Below are 12,275 nucleotides of genomic sequence, written 5' to 3'. Positions count from 1 at the left end.
CAAAATTGTGGTATGGCCTTATAGAGGAAATCACATGCTTTGACAGTTGCATACTATGATTCGAAACCTCACAGTTGAAACTGTGTTACACCTCTTTGTGATATGGCCTTATAGAGGAAATCGCACGCCTTGATGGTTACATGCTTTGCTACGAAACCTCGCAGTCGGAACCGAGGTACACCTTGATTTGGGAGGACACCTCAAAGGGGTTTTGTCTTTTAACTAGGGGCTCGTGATGAAGGATGTAGGAAGAGATGTGTAGGAGGCTGTGTCACGACCCCGACATCTGACCCCTACCATCCCATGTCGGAGGGCGATAGGGTGCAAGATCGCGACCGGAGGTCGTGTACATCACTCAGGTGGGAGTGGCATCAACAAGTGTTAAAGGTGTGGAATCAAAGCAAAACACGAGAACAAGCACAAACTCCCACAAGAAACAACAACAAAAGTGAGATAATTTAAAACCATTTCATATCCATATACAGTCTCCAAAAGTCATAAGTACAGTATCCAGAATATTACAATTCATCCAAGGCACTACATGCCTGACAACAAAATACATAACTTCATAAAACAAACCACTGCATGGCCGACAACTAACAAACACCAACACAAGAATAGAGATCCACTCGTAGAGCATGGGCTATCAGTCCACCAAACACGATCACCTCTAGCTGTCCTCGACTTGCAGCGGACAATCTATAAGCATAGAAGCAAAGGAATTAGCTAAAAAGCCCAATAAGTAGATCACAGCATTATGCTTCCTTGCCTAAACACATAATATCACAATAGTGCTCAAGGTTATATGCCATACTCATAAAATAGGAATCGTGCATCACAATAATAGAATGATGCCTTTCATGGTAGAGCAGGCACAATATAAGATATCAGATATCATACATGAGCAATCCATCAATCTCAACAGATCAACGCAAACAAGAGAGTATAACAAAATCAACAAACACACCCCACTTTCTAGCCCTATCTATCAGGCCAATCTCATATCTCATAAATCAATCATATAACTTAGGTAAATTATATATCTCTGGTCAATCCCATAACTCAGACGACTATCCATCTCGGGAGATGTAACTTGCACAAGGCATTGCCGGGAAAATCACGTCACCCTGTGCGCACCTCACTAGTGTCAGTAAAGGCCACGCAATATGCTCAAAGCATGCCAAGTAATCACATAAGGTCAGGCCCTACATTACGCCCAAAGCAGGGGCCTCACTACTATCCATCATAAGGTCAGGCCCTTCCCATCAGTATAAATCACAATAGTCAGGTCCTACAATATGCTCAAAGTAGGTACCCTATCAGTATCAATCACAATAGTCGGGTCCTACAATATGCTCAAAGTAAGAACCCTACAATCTTGGTCGCGGTCATGCAATATGCTCAAAGCATGCACCACAGAATCACAGAGTCGCACCATAAAATAGGCACCTAACAAATCACAAAGTCGGGCCCTATAATATTCTCAAAGCAAGCACCTAACTATCACAAGGTCAGACCCTACAATACGCTCAAAGTAGGCAACTAACAAATCACAAAGTCACGCCTTGTAATACACTCAAAGCAGGCATATAACTATCACAAGGTCAGGCCCTACCATACGCTCAAAGTAGGCACATAACAAATCACAAAGTCAAGCTCTGCAATACGCTCAAAACAGGCACCTAACAAATCACAAAGTCAGACCCTGCAATATGCTCAAAGTAGGCACCTAACAAATCACAAAGTTAATCCCAACAATAAGCTCAAAGCAGGCACCTAATTATCACAAGGTCAGGCCCTACAATACGCTCAAAGTAGGCACCTAACAAATCACAAAGTCAGGCAGTACCGTCAAAGTAGGCACCTAATAAATCACAAAGTCAGACCCCACATTATGCTCAAAGTAGGCACCTAACTATCACAAGGTCAGGCCCTACAATATGCTCAACGTAGGCACCTGAAAAACACAAAGTCAGGCCCTGTAATACGCTCAAAGCAGGCACCTCACTATCACAAGGTCAGGCCCTATAATACACTCAAAGTAGGCACCTAACAAATCACAAAGTCAGGCCCTGCAATACCCTCAAAGCAGGCATGTAACTATCATAAGGTCAGGGTCTACAATATGCTCAAAGTAGGCACTTAACAAATCACAAAGTCAGGCCCTAAAATACGCGCAAATAAGGCACCTAGCTATCACAAGGTCAGGCCCTACAATACACTCAAAGTAGGCACCTAACAAATCACAAAGTTGAGCCCTACATTAGGCTCAAAGCAGGCACCTAACTATCACAATCACAATATCAACTAGGGTCATGCAGTATGCTCCCAAAACCTCATAGCACTCGCTACAATCAAATCATGTTTCACACATCACATTCCATTCATCACACAATTGGCCACACAGGTCGTATCATAATAAAGGGGTCTCTAAGCATCCCCCAAATCAGTTGCAACAATTTAAGCATAATCATGCAGTAACGGTCCAAATTTCATTAGATATGTCAAAACATGGTACTACAATAATAGTGAGAAGAAACAAGATCTAATAAAACTTTAGATTCTACATTCCAATCAAAATACACTCGTAGTTCCCCAATGTCGGGGCTTTAACTCCTTCCCCGATGAGTGCAAAGGCCCGACCCTGAGTCTTGGGTTTGGTTCATCCTTCAATATCAGGCAGTCTCTAATCAGGTGGCCTGACTTGCCATAGTTGTAACATGTCCTGGTCTTCAGCCAGCACTCAGAAGCTGCATAGCCCGGGTTCCTGCAAGAGGTGCAATACATGAGCTGGCTCTGTTTGACGTCACCCCGGGAGGTCTTTTGGGTCTTTCCATTCCTCCAACTTCCCTTTTCTCGTGGACCACCAGAGGGCTGAGGCCCTGTCCTTCGCTTCTCTTCCCTTAGTTGATATTCGTCACAGTCCTTTTTCACCTTCCCAGCCAAGCCCACCAATGAGAGAAAGCCTTAAGATTGGCTGACAAAACTCTCCATCTGATATCGAGCCGCAAACCTCTCTCAAACTTGCTTGCCTTCTTAGCCTCTGTGTTGATGATATATGACGCGTATCGGGATAACTCTGAAAATTTAGCCACATACTTATCAATGGTTAGATTCCCTTATTGTAGCTCTTTGAATTGAACCTCCTTCCTTTCTTTTATTGATTAAGGAAAATATTTTCATTGAAGGCCTCTAAAAATCCTTCCCAAGTAGGTAGTATCTCATGCTCTTCCCAGGCTTGCTGGACCGAACGCCACCAATGTTCGGCATCCCCTTCTAACATGAAGACACCTAGTCTCAACTTTTGCTTATCTGAGCACTAGAGGACTTTAAATATTTTTTCCACTTGAATTAGCCATCTCTCTGCTTTCTCTACACCTCCCTATCCTAAGAAAGTTGGTAGTGCCAGCCTCTTAAACCTCTCTCTCAGGTTACTATCATTCTGTCTTGAGGTAAGGGTGGATAGGGCTGGCATTGCTTCCTTCATCATCTGTGTCAAGGCCCCCAAAGTTCTACAAAATTCATCGAGGCAGTGTTATAATTGCTGGAACTCGCATAGTAGCCACGATCTCTCGGCATCTTCAACCTAGTCATAGGAATACCCAGTCACTACTCCATTCTAAAACCACTCTAATGATGCTCCTAAAAGCTCCCTAAGCCAAGGAACCTATCCTGGTTGTTATGATACCGAAACTGTCACGACCCCGCCCCCTGACCCCTACCGTCCATTATTGGAGGGTGACAGAGTGTGGGATCGCGATCGAAGGTTATGTACGTCACTCAGGTGGGAGTGGCATCAACACGTGTTAAAGGTGTGGAATCAAAGAAAAACCCAAGAAAAAGCACAAACCTCCACAAGAAACAACAACAAAAGCTGGATAATTTAAAACCATTTCATATCCATATAGAGTCTCCAAAAGTCATAAGTACAGTATCCAGAATATTACAATTCATCCAAGGCACTACATGCCTGACCACAAAATACATAACTTCATAAACAACCATTGCATGCCCGACAATTAACAAACACCTACACAAGAATAGAGATCCACTCGTCGAGCACTGGCTTTCAGTTCACCAAACTCGATCACCTCCCACCGTCCTCGACCTGTAGCGGAAAATCTACAAGAATGGAAACAAAGGAATGAACTAAAAAATCACAGTAAGTAGATCACAGCATCAGGCTTCCCTGCCTAAAAACATAATATCACAACAATGCCCAAGGTTCTATGTCATACTCATAAAACAGGAATTGTGCATCACAATTATGCCACAATTATAGAATGATGATTTTCATGGTAGAGCAGGCATAATATAAGCTATCAGATCTCATTCACTAGCAATCCATCAATCTCAACCAATCAACACAAACAAGAGAGCATAAAACAATCAACAGATACACCCCACTCTCTAGCCCTATCTATCAAGCCAATCCCATATCTCGCAAATCAATCATATAACTCAGATAAATCATATATCTCAAGTCCATCCCATAACTCAAGCGACTACCCATCTCGGACGATGTAACAGGCATAAGGCATTGCTAAGAAAATCACATGTCACCCCATGCGTACCTCACTTTGCCATGTGACATGCTCAAAACATGCCAAGTAATCACATAACAGTCACAGTATTACAATATCCAACTACCAAAGGGGGACCCATGGCGCTGTGCCCATATAAATCAGGGGGGCGCGACCATCCTAATTATTCATATTCACATCCTGACTCCTATCCTGTCATGGGGAGTTAAGGAAAGATCTTAGCTGCCAGCACGATCATTCACACAGTAGATCCCCATTCACACAACACATAAGCAGCACAGTACCATCCTTCGCATAGTAGGTACCCATTCCCATGTCGCGTAAGCAGCACGGTTCCATCATTCACACTGTAGGCATATATCACGTAAGCAACACGGTACCATCATTCCCACAGTAGGTACCTATTCACATATCATGCAAGTCGCACGGTACTATCATTCACATAGTAGGTACCCATTCACATATCATGTAAGCCACACGGTACTATCATTCACACAGTAAGTACCCATTCACATGTTACGTAAGCAGCATGGTACCATCATTCACACGGTATGTACCCATTCACGTATCATGTAAGCAGTAAGGTACCATCATTCACACAGTAGGTACCCATTCACATATCACGTAAGTAGCACTGTAGCATCCTTCACACAATAGGTACCCATTCACATACATAGTATGCCAACGGCTACATATCACCTCATGCGCACTCAGAAGTCATATATTCCGCTACAGTATACCCCACTACCAATAGAGGACCCATTGCATAGTGGTCATAACACATATCATAGTATTCATATAACAGAATCAGACAGTATCAATGTCACATAATGGTCATGCTAATTATCATAGAACAACAGTATCAATACTACATAATGATAGTATCAATATTATGGAATGACAATATCAGTCTCACATAATAACAGTGTCCATATCACAGAACAAGTGTTACAACTACAATTCCAAGCCATGACATCTAGTCGTAAATAGGGTTCTAAATACTCGTAAATAGGGTTTTAAATGGGGGTGGTTTGACCTCGTTTGGCGTCATAAAGGTTCAAAGAGATGCCAGTTTACCAGCTGTAACCTGTTGTGTACAGGGGGCAGCAACGTACCCTGCTTCATAACACTATAATTCCCAAACTGTGAAGCGACTTGTGACGGTTTCAAAATATAAGTTTAAGCCAAGACATATATCTTTCTAACAAGCAAATTTGAAAGTATTTCAACTCCATTTGGTGGTTCAAAGATTCTTTCCAAACAAGGTAATAGTTCTAAATTTTATCAATATTGTCTACAGTAACATATCTTCATAAAATGGTGTATAACTTCTAATCTAAAGTGAATTTCAAACTAATTTTTACATGCAAGTTTTAGTCCACTCAAAGGCCATTCAAATGGCAGTGGTTTGACTGAAAACTAGACCTCGTTTGGCTAGTTAAAACCAGTAACCATAGCAGTGTCAGTGAAAATTCTGGAAAACAACCAACATTGACCTATTCATACATTTTGAATCATAACTTCATTTTTATAAATAATTTGGGCATTGGGTAAAATTGAACATTTTACTATACTCGCATATATTTTTAATGGTGGTGATTTGAGATCAATCAGCCTTTGTTTGTCTATTCAAAAGTCTCTTTCAAGAACACACATAGTTCTAGAATTTCACAGTAGCATATAACATGTTTCAAGAACACATTTCATAACCTTCATTCGATGGTAAAGAACATGATAACAACAATCCTCTCACAAAGAACACACATAACATGCATTTCTTGCACAATCTAAGAATCATACATTCATTCTCAGCATCCAGTTCCATTATAGAACAAAAATCCCAAAATTCAGTGAACAAGGCAAAAGGAATTTATATATCACTCACACATTCATTACTCATCTCACAAGCATAAAACTCATGCATCCCTATGACTATAATGCAATGGTGATGGATCCACTAACCTCACAACAACTCGAAGTTTACCTCCCACCAAGATCCCCTTCAAAGGTAAAGCTCCCAAAGCTTGAGGCTCTATGTGTGGTAGAGAGAATAAGGACATGGGAGAGTGAGAGAGAACAAAAGTCCTTGGAGAGATAAAAAGGGCTTTATTTGTAAGAGAGGAAAGGGCAGCAAGTGACAAGTGGTGTTTAAGAGTTCACAAGTGGCAAACATGGGCTTACATGGTCAACAAGTGGCAAGCTCAAGGCACACTAAACAACAAGCAAGGGACACGTGGCGTTCGCTGCCCATGCACGCTACACAGCCGACACTACACACAACACAGCTGGTGCTATACACCACACAGCCGGCGTTGCACACAACACAGCCGATGCTGCACACCACATAGCTGGCGCTACATACAACAAAGCCAGCACTGCACATCACACAGCCGGCGCTACACACAATATAGCCGGCGCTGCACACCACACAGCCGGTGCTGCGCACAATATAGTCAGTGCTATACACAACATAGCTAGCGCTGCACACCACACAGTCGGTGATGCACACCACAGAGCAGCACTAGACAGAACATAGCCGGTGTTGCACACAACACAGCCGGCGCTGTACACAACACAGTCGATGCTGCACACAACACAGTCGGCGCTGCACACAACACAGTCGACACTGCACACAACACCGTCGGCACTGCACACAACATAGTCGTTGCTAGCCCAACTCACGTGCGGCGCTACACCTCGACGCGCACAGGGTGTGGCTTGCATGGATGGTTCCCTTGCTCTGGTGGGTTGCTTCAAGTTGTGGCTTGCATGGATGGTTCCCTAGCTTTGATGAGTGTGTGCGAGGTAGTGGCTTCAGAGCCACCTCCTCCTAGGTGTTGAGCCTCTTGTTATAGGGGCTCAAAGTGATAGAGAATGGGGGGTAGCCTCGGGGTGACCCGCATGAGTTATGACAAATGAATTGTCAGTCGCGGGAGAGGGAGCGGCAACCTTCGGGCTGCCCCAAGCAGTGGGAACAGCGTGTGAAATGCCGGTAGCAGGGTGTGTGCTTTGTGTGGTCTCATATGTGCCACCAATGCAAGGTGCGTTGGCAGAAGGTCCACCATTGCAAGGACGTAGGGAGTGAGGGACTTGTAAGTCTATCCTCACCTTTACCCAGGTGATGAACTGAGAACGCAACACAGGGTCGATGCTCAGGAGAAAGGTCTTGCATGAGGTTCACGGAACCTGTTCCCAATGAAGACTCATGAGTGCGTGGACTACGAAACCCTTGACTCTGATGAAGGGGTTAAGTAACCCTAGAGATAGGTCTGTGTATAGTGAGCAGGAATAAAGAGAAAGGAAAGTCAAACAAGAACGATCCAATGATGGGGTAGCGTATCCCCAGTGGAATCGCCAAGCCGGTTAGGTGCCTCGATCTCGCCTTCCCAGATCTAGGTAATCAGGTGACACGTGTCTTGGGTTCAAAAGAATCGGGATCTGAGATCACTCTCTCGGGAATCTTGTTCACAAAACAAGGGCAAGTGTCCAACTAGTGAGAGAGGAATTTGGGTTGTGAGGCGAGACTTACCTCACATGGGTCCGTGACACACTTGGGCTGACTCTCGTGGGTGCCCTCTTAGATCACGTTGGAAAGCCCCCATGGCCTACGACCGGTTTGGAATCGCCTCCCTTGACCTATTTCTCCTTTCTTGCAAGCACACACACATGTCAAAATAGAGGTGTGGTCACAGGACCCTGCCTTGCCATACAAAGATAAAAGAAATGAAAATGAGAGAAGAAGTTCGACCAGGTGACTTGATTGATCCAGTGACAGGACTGGCGCAACGGCTGGTCTGACATGGCAGCAAGACGGGCATGGTAACTCAGACCGGCTGCGACGGCAATATTGCTCGACGACGAGACTATCCTAACAGCTAGTCTGGCACGATGGCAAAATTGATCCGGTAATCTACTTTACGTGGTAGCAAGACAGGCACGGTAACTCAGACTGGCGCGACGACAAGGCTTCGCGATGTCAAAATCAACATCGATCGGCTTGACATAAAAGCAAATCTGTTGTGGCAGCAAGACGGGCACGGTAACTCAGACTGGCACGACAGCAATACTGCTCGACGACAAGTCTCGCACGAGCGCGAGGTTCAACCTGCCCTCTGGTCAAACAAGCGATTGAGAGAACGAGAGAGACGAAAGTGAAAATAAAAGTGAAGGTGAAATAAAAATGATGGAAAATAAGATGAAAGGAAAAGGAAGTAGGTGAATTAAATAAAATGGAATTAGAATTAAATAAACTAAAATAAATAAAATGAAGTGGGACAAAGTAAAATGAAGTGGAGTAAAATAAATTGGGAGGAAATAAAATGAGATGAGATGATAAAATAAATGGATGGAATAAGAGTAGGCTATGGTGTAATAAAGTGAGTGAGGTGAAATGAATGGAATAAAATGGAATGAAATAAAAGTGCAATAGTATCATGGAATAAAGTAAAAAAAAAGGGTAGAGGAAGTAAAACGGTGTAAGTTAATAAAATAATATAAAAAAAAAAGAATTGATTGAGAGAGAGAGGGTTGAGTGTTGAGTCATTTGGATGACATGGCATTAGGTTTTTATTGGAACGAGAGGGTATGGAGTCAAATAAAAATAAATAAAGTTGCTTAAGAAAGACAAATGCAGAGTTGGGGCATTGGGTTTTTAAGGTGCGAGGGCTTGAGCGAAGCGCGACGAAAAGTGGGATGAAACTAAAGTTTGACTGAAAGTTTTGAAAAGAAAAGAAAGCAACGAAAACGAAAAAAACACAAGTGGGAGCAACGAAAACGAAAAAAAAAAACAAGTGGGGACGAAATGAGTAGGTGACCGAGAGGGGCTGGAGAGCGGGAGAGGCGGAAGTGACTGAGAAAGTCGGAGCTTGGTCACGGGAGGGAAAGAAGAGGTGGGCGAGTGGTTGTAGATGGGTGGAACAGAGTGTCGAAGATGGAGGTGGACGCAGCAAGGTGGAAGAGATGGAGGCGGTGGCTGGAGATGGTAGCATCAAGGTAACGAGAATGGCTGCAATTTGAGAGAGTGGGAAGCGAGCAGGTTGCAGGTACTCTTAGAGAGAGAAAGAGAACCTGGTGGCAGTGTGGCGGCAGAGAGAGGAGGCAGATGGTGGCCATGGAGAAGAAGAGGGGTGAGGTGAAGGCTGAGAGCAAGGAGATATGAAGAGAGGGGAGAGACGATGGCTACTGTAGTGGTAGCAGCAGGTGATCGAGGGAGATGAGGCTGCGAGAGGTTGCAGCAGGTGGAGGAAGTTGAGCGGCTGAGGTGGTAATGGTGGAAGAGGAGGGAAGCAAATGTTGGGCTGCTGGTGGTAGCGATGAGGGATAGAGACAGCAGTGAATTGGGGATGGCAGTGATTAGAGAGAACGCGGTGAGCTGGGGAGAGATGGGGTGAGAAAGAAAGAGGGAAAGTCATGGGCAGTCGCGTGTGTATGGGAGAAGGAACTGGGAGAGTTTGGGTTGATCATGGGTGGTGGCTGCGATGAAGGAAGCAGCGGAGAAAGGTGGGGTGTAGCAGGTTGCTGCCATGTGGGTTGTGGACGGCTGTGAAGATGAGGGCGATAGTGTTAGGAAAGGGGCGCCCGTATGCCAAAAAAAGAAGTACATGAGGGACTACCAAAAAAAGGAGAGGCAAGTAAACCCCGAGGATGCATAGGGTAAAAATGGTCATGTAGGGGTAAAAAGAAAAAGAAAGGGGGTTAGTGGTCATGTGGGACCACAAGAAGGACGAGAGAAAAAGAGAGGAAGAAAGAGTGAAGCACTAACGGCGATAAGCTTCCGCTGTCTGTGAAAGAAGAGAGAGAAAGGAAATGTTAAGCCCAAGGGTATCGACCAAAAAATTTCTCTCCTTCCTCTCTCTCCCAAGACGTGACCCGACAATAGGGAAGATAAAAATTTTATTAAGCAAGTGAAGTCTGCGTACAATGATAGTACGTGGTATATAGTATTGTGCCCAAACATGGGTGGATTGATCAAAATTAAACCTGATTGTTAGAAATTAAGATTTAATTAATATAAAAGAAATTAAAAAGTAAGGTACAAAATGACAGATTTGCCTATTCTTAACAATTTGGAGAATTCCAAAACCGTTCATGTGCTGCCTTGGAACGTGCATGATTTTTCATAGATGATCCAGGGTTGTTCTGATGCCCGTTTGATCGAAAGATGGTTGTTTTCTTATAGGGCTGGGCATAACGATCGATTTGATACAAACTTCAAGCCGTGGATCGTGTTTTTAGGGCACGATCATGGGTCTTAAAATTTGGATGAATCATGAAACTTCGGATCGATAGTGTACTCGTTCCTTGATGTTTTTTGTGATTTTTTCATTGGATCACACTGAGCATGCCATAACGATCGCGTGGCAATAAACGCAACTCGATTCCGTGTCTGAACAAAGATTTTGCAACTGTGGAGTTTTGGCTGGAATTTGGAATTCCGGTGCCCAAATTTACAGTCATTTCGTGGGCTTCGTGTGCGGAATCCGATTGTTCATCATGTCAAACTAGGAAAGCCCTAGACCTTACGCACGTGATGGAACTAGTTTCGTGTCGATCGGGCTTACGTGCGGAGTGATTTGGCCAATCGAGCGAGGTGCAACGCTGCTGATTTTCCTGCAACTTTCTTACTTATCAACAACTTCTCTCTGGCTTTTCATCGCGCTCGGGCATCGTCGCGAGACGTGCCACATATCAAAATGCTTGTCTCGACGAGACAAACACGCTCCATCAAGTTTGAGCATGATTCAATTTCGAACGAGGGAGATATAAGTGCCGCAAGTCACTGTTCATCACTGTCCCTTTAATGGAGTTTAGTTGCAAGGTGGCTTCACGGGAATAGTGTGCGACTCCTCTGGTTTCGATCTTTCACCTATAACGTATTCCTGGAGTGTTCGTTTAAGCTAAAATTTGACCTTTGAGGTATATCTATAGTGTCGGATCCAATGGCGGTGGTCCCATGGCAAGTTGATCTACAGAAAATATAGTTCTAGTTATAAAGGTCCGTTTCAGGGCGCTAGAGGTTGATTCTGTCGAACTGTTTCTCAGTCTGCGCTACGTTAGACATGTCGGAATGCAACGAAACTTGGCAGGAGACTCTTAGGAATCCTCATGAAAGTCTTGACCAGTTCTGGGGCCATTCTGAAACTATCGACATTTCTACTATTTGTTAAGCTTTATTGACGTGGGACCGATGATGATGGAATGTCTTCCAACACCATGTACCACATTGCTGAATATAAAGCCTTAATAGCCGGGCTCGAGAACGCTATAGGAATGAAAATCCAGCAAATACAAGTAATTAGGGACTCCTTACTCGTTATAAACCAAGTTCAAGGGATTTGGAAGGTGAAAGAAGAAAAGCTCAAACCTCACCAAGAAAAGGTGGAAAAGATGATCCCATATTTTAAGAAAATCACCTTTCAGCACGTAACTAGAGAAAATAATCGGTTTGCTGACACCCTTGGAACCCTTTCCTTGATGGTTGATATTCCTCCAAAAATCACCACACTGTCATTCAACATCAGGAACAAACGTGACCCTTCCCCACCAAAGATCAAAGAAGAAATAGAACAAGAAAATGATAACAATAGAGACATGTCTCTCGTAGGTTCAAATGTGTTAGTTAAGGCAAAACCATGGTTCCACGATATTTTGTTCCTGCTAAAAATGGGTTATACCCCGAATGAGCCACCAAAAACGATAAAGAAGCCCTTCAAAGGGTTTTTATGGGATTCT

General features: G+C 43.8%; 1 long non-coding RNA gene across 4 annotated transcripts; it reads right to left on the bottom strand.

Annotated features, from left to right (window-relative positions):
- Positions 1-449: 449 nt before the first annotated feature.
- On the bottom strand, positions 450-10,130 carry LOC110006615 (uncharacterized). Of its 4 annotated transcripts, none has more exons than XR_016059975.1 (3): positions 6,507-7,757; positions 4,035-4,122; positions 450-699 (listed from the first exon to the last, which is right to left on the bottom strand). It is a non-coding gene; the product is annotated as an uncharacterized LOC110006615 (long non-coding RNA). The 4 variants fall into 4 exon arrangements; XR_016059974.1 differs by lacking the exons at positions 450-699; positions 6,507-7,757 and adding exons at positions 8,074-8,193; positions 8,293-10,123 and having other exon boundaries at positions 3,880-4,122; XR_016059973.1 differs by lacking the exons at positions 450-699; positions 6,507-7,757 and adding an exon at positions 8,293-10,130 and having other exon boundaries at positions 3,880-4,122.
- Positions 10,131-12,275: the final 2,145 nt, after the last annotated feature.

The sequence above is a fragment of the Amborella trichopoda genome, chromosome 7, assembly GCF_054954075.1.
Source record: "Amborella trichopoda isolate Santa Cruz 75 chromosome 7, AtrichopodaSantaCruz75HAP2 v2.0, whole genome shotgun sequence".
In the NCBI taxonomy this organism is placed as follows: domain Eukaryota; kingdom Viridiplantae; phylum Streptophyta; class Magnoliopsida; order Amborellales; family Amborellaceae; genus Amborella; species Amborella trichopoda.
Note: the sequence above shows the minus strand (reverse complement) of the source record. Positions and strands in the feature narration are given on the sequence as shown.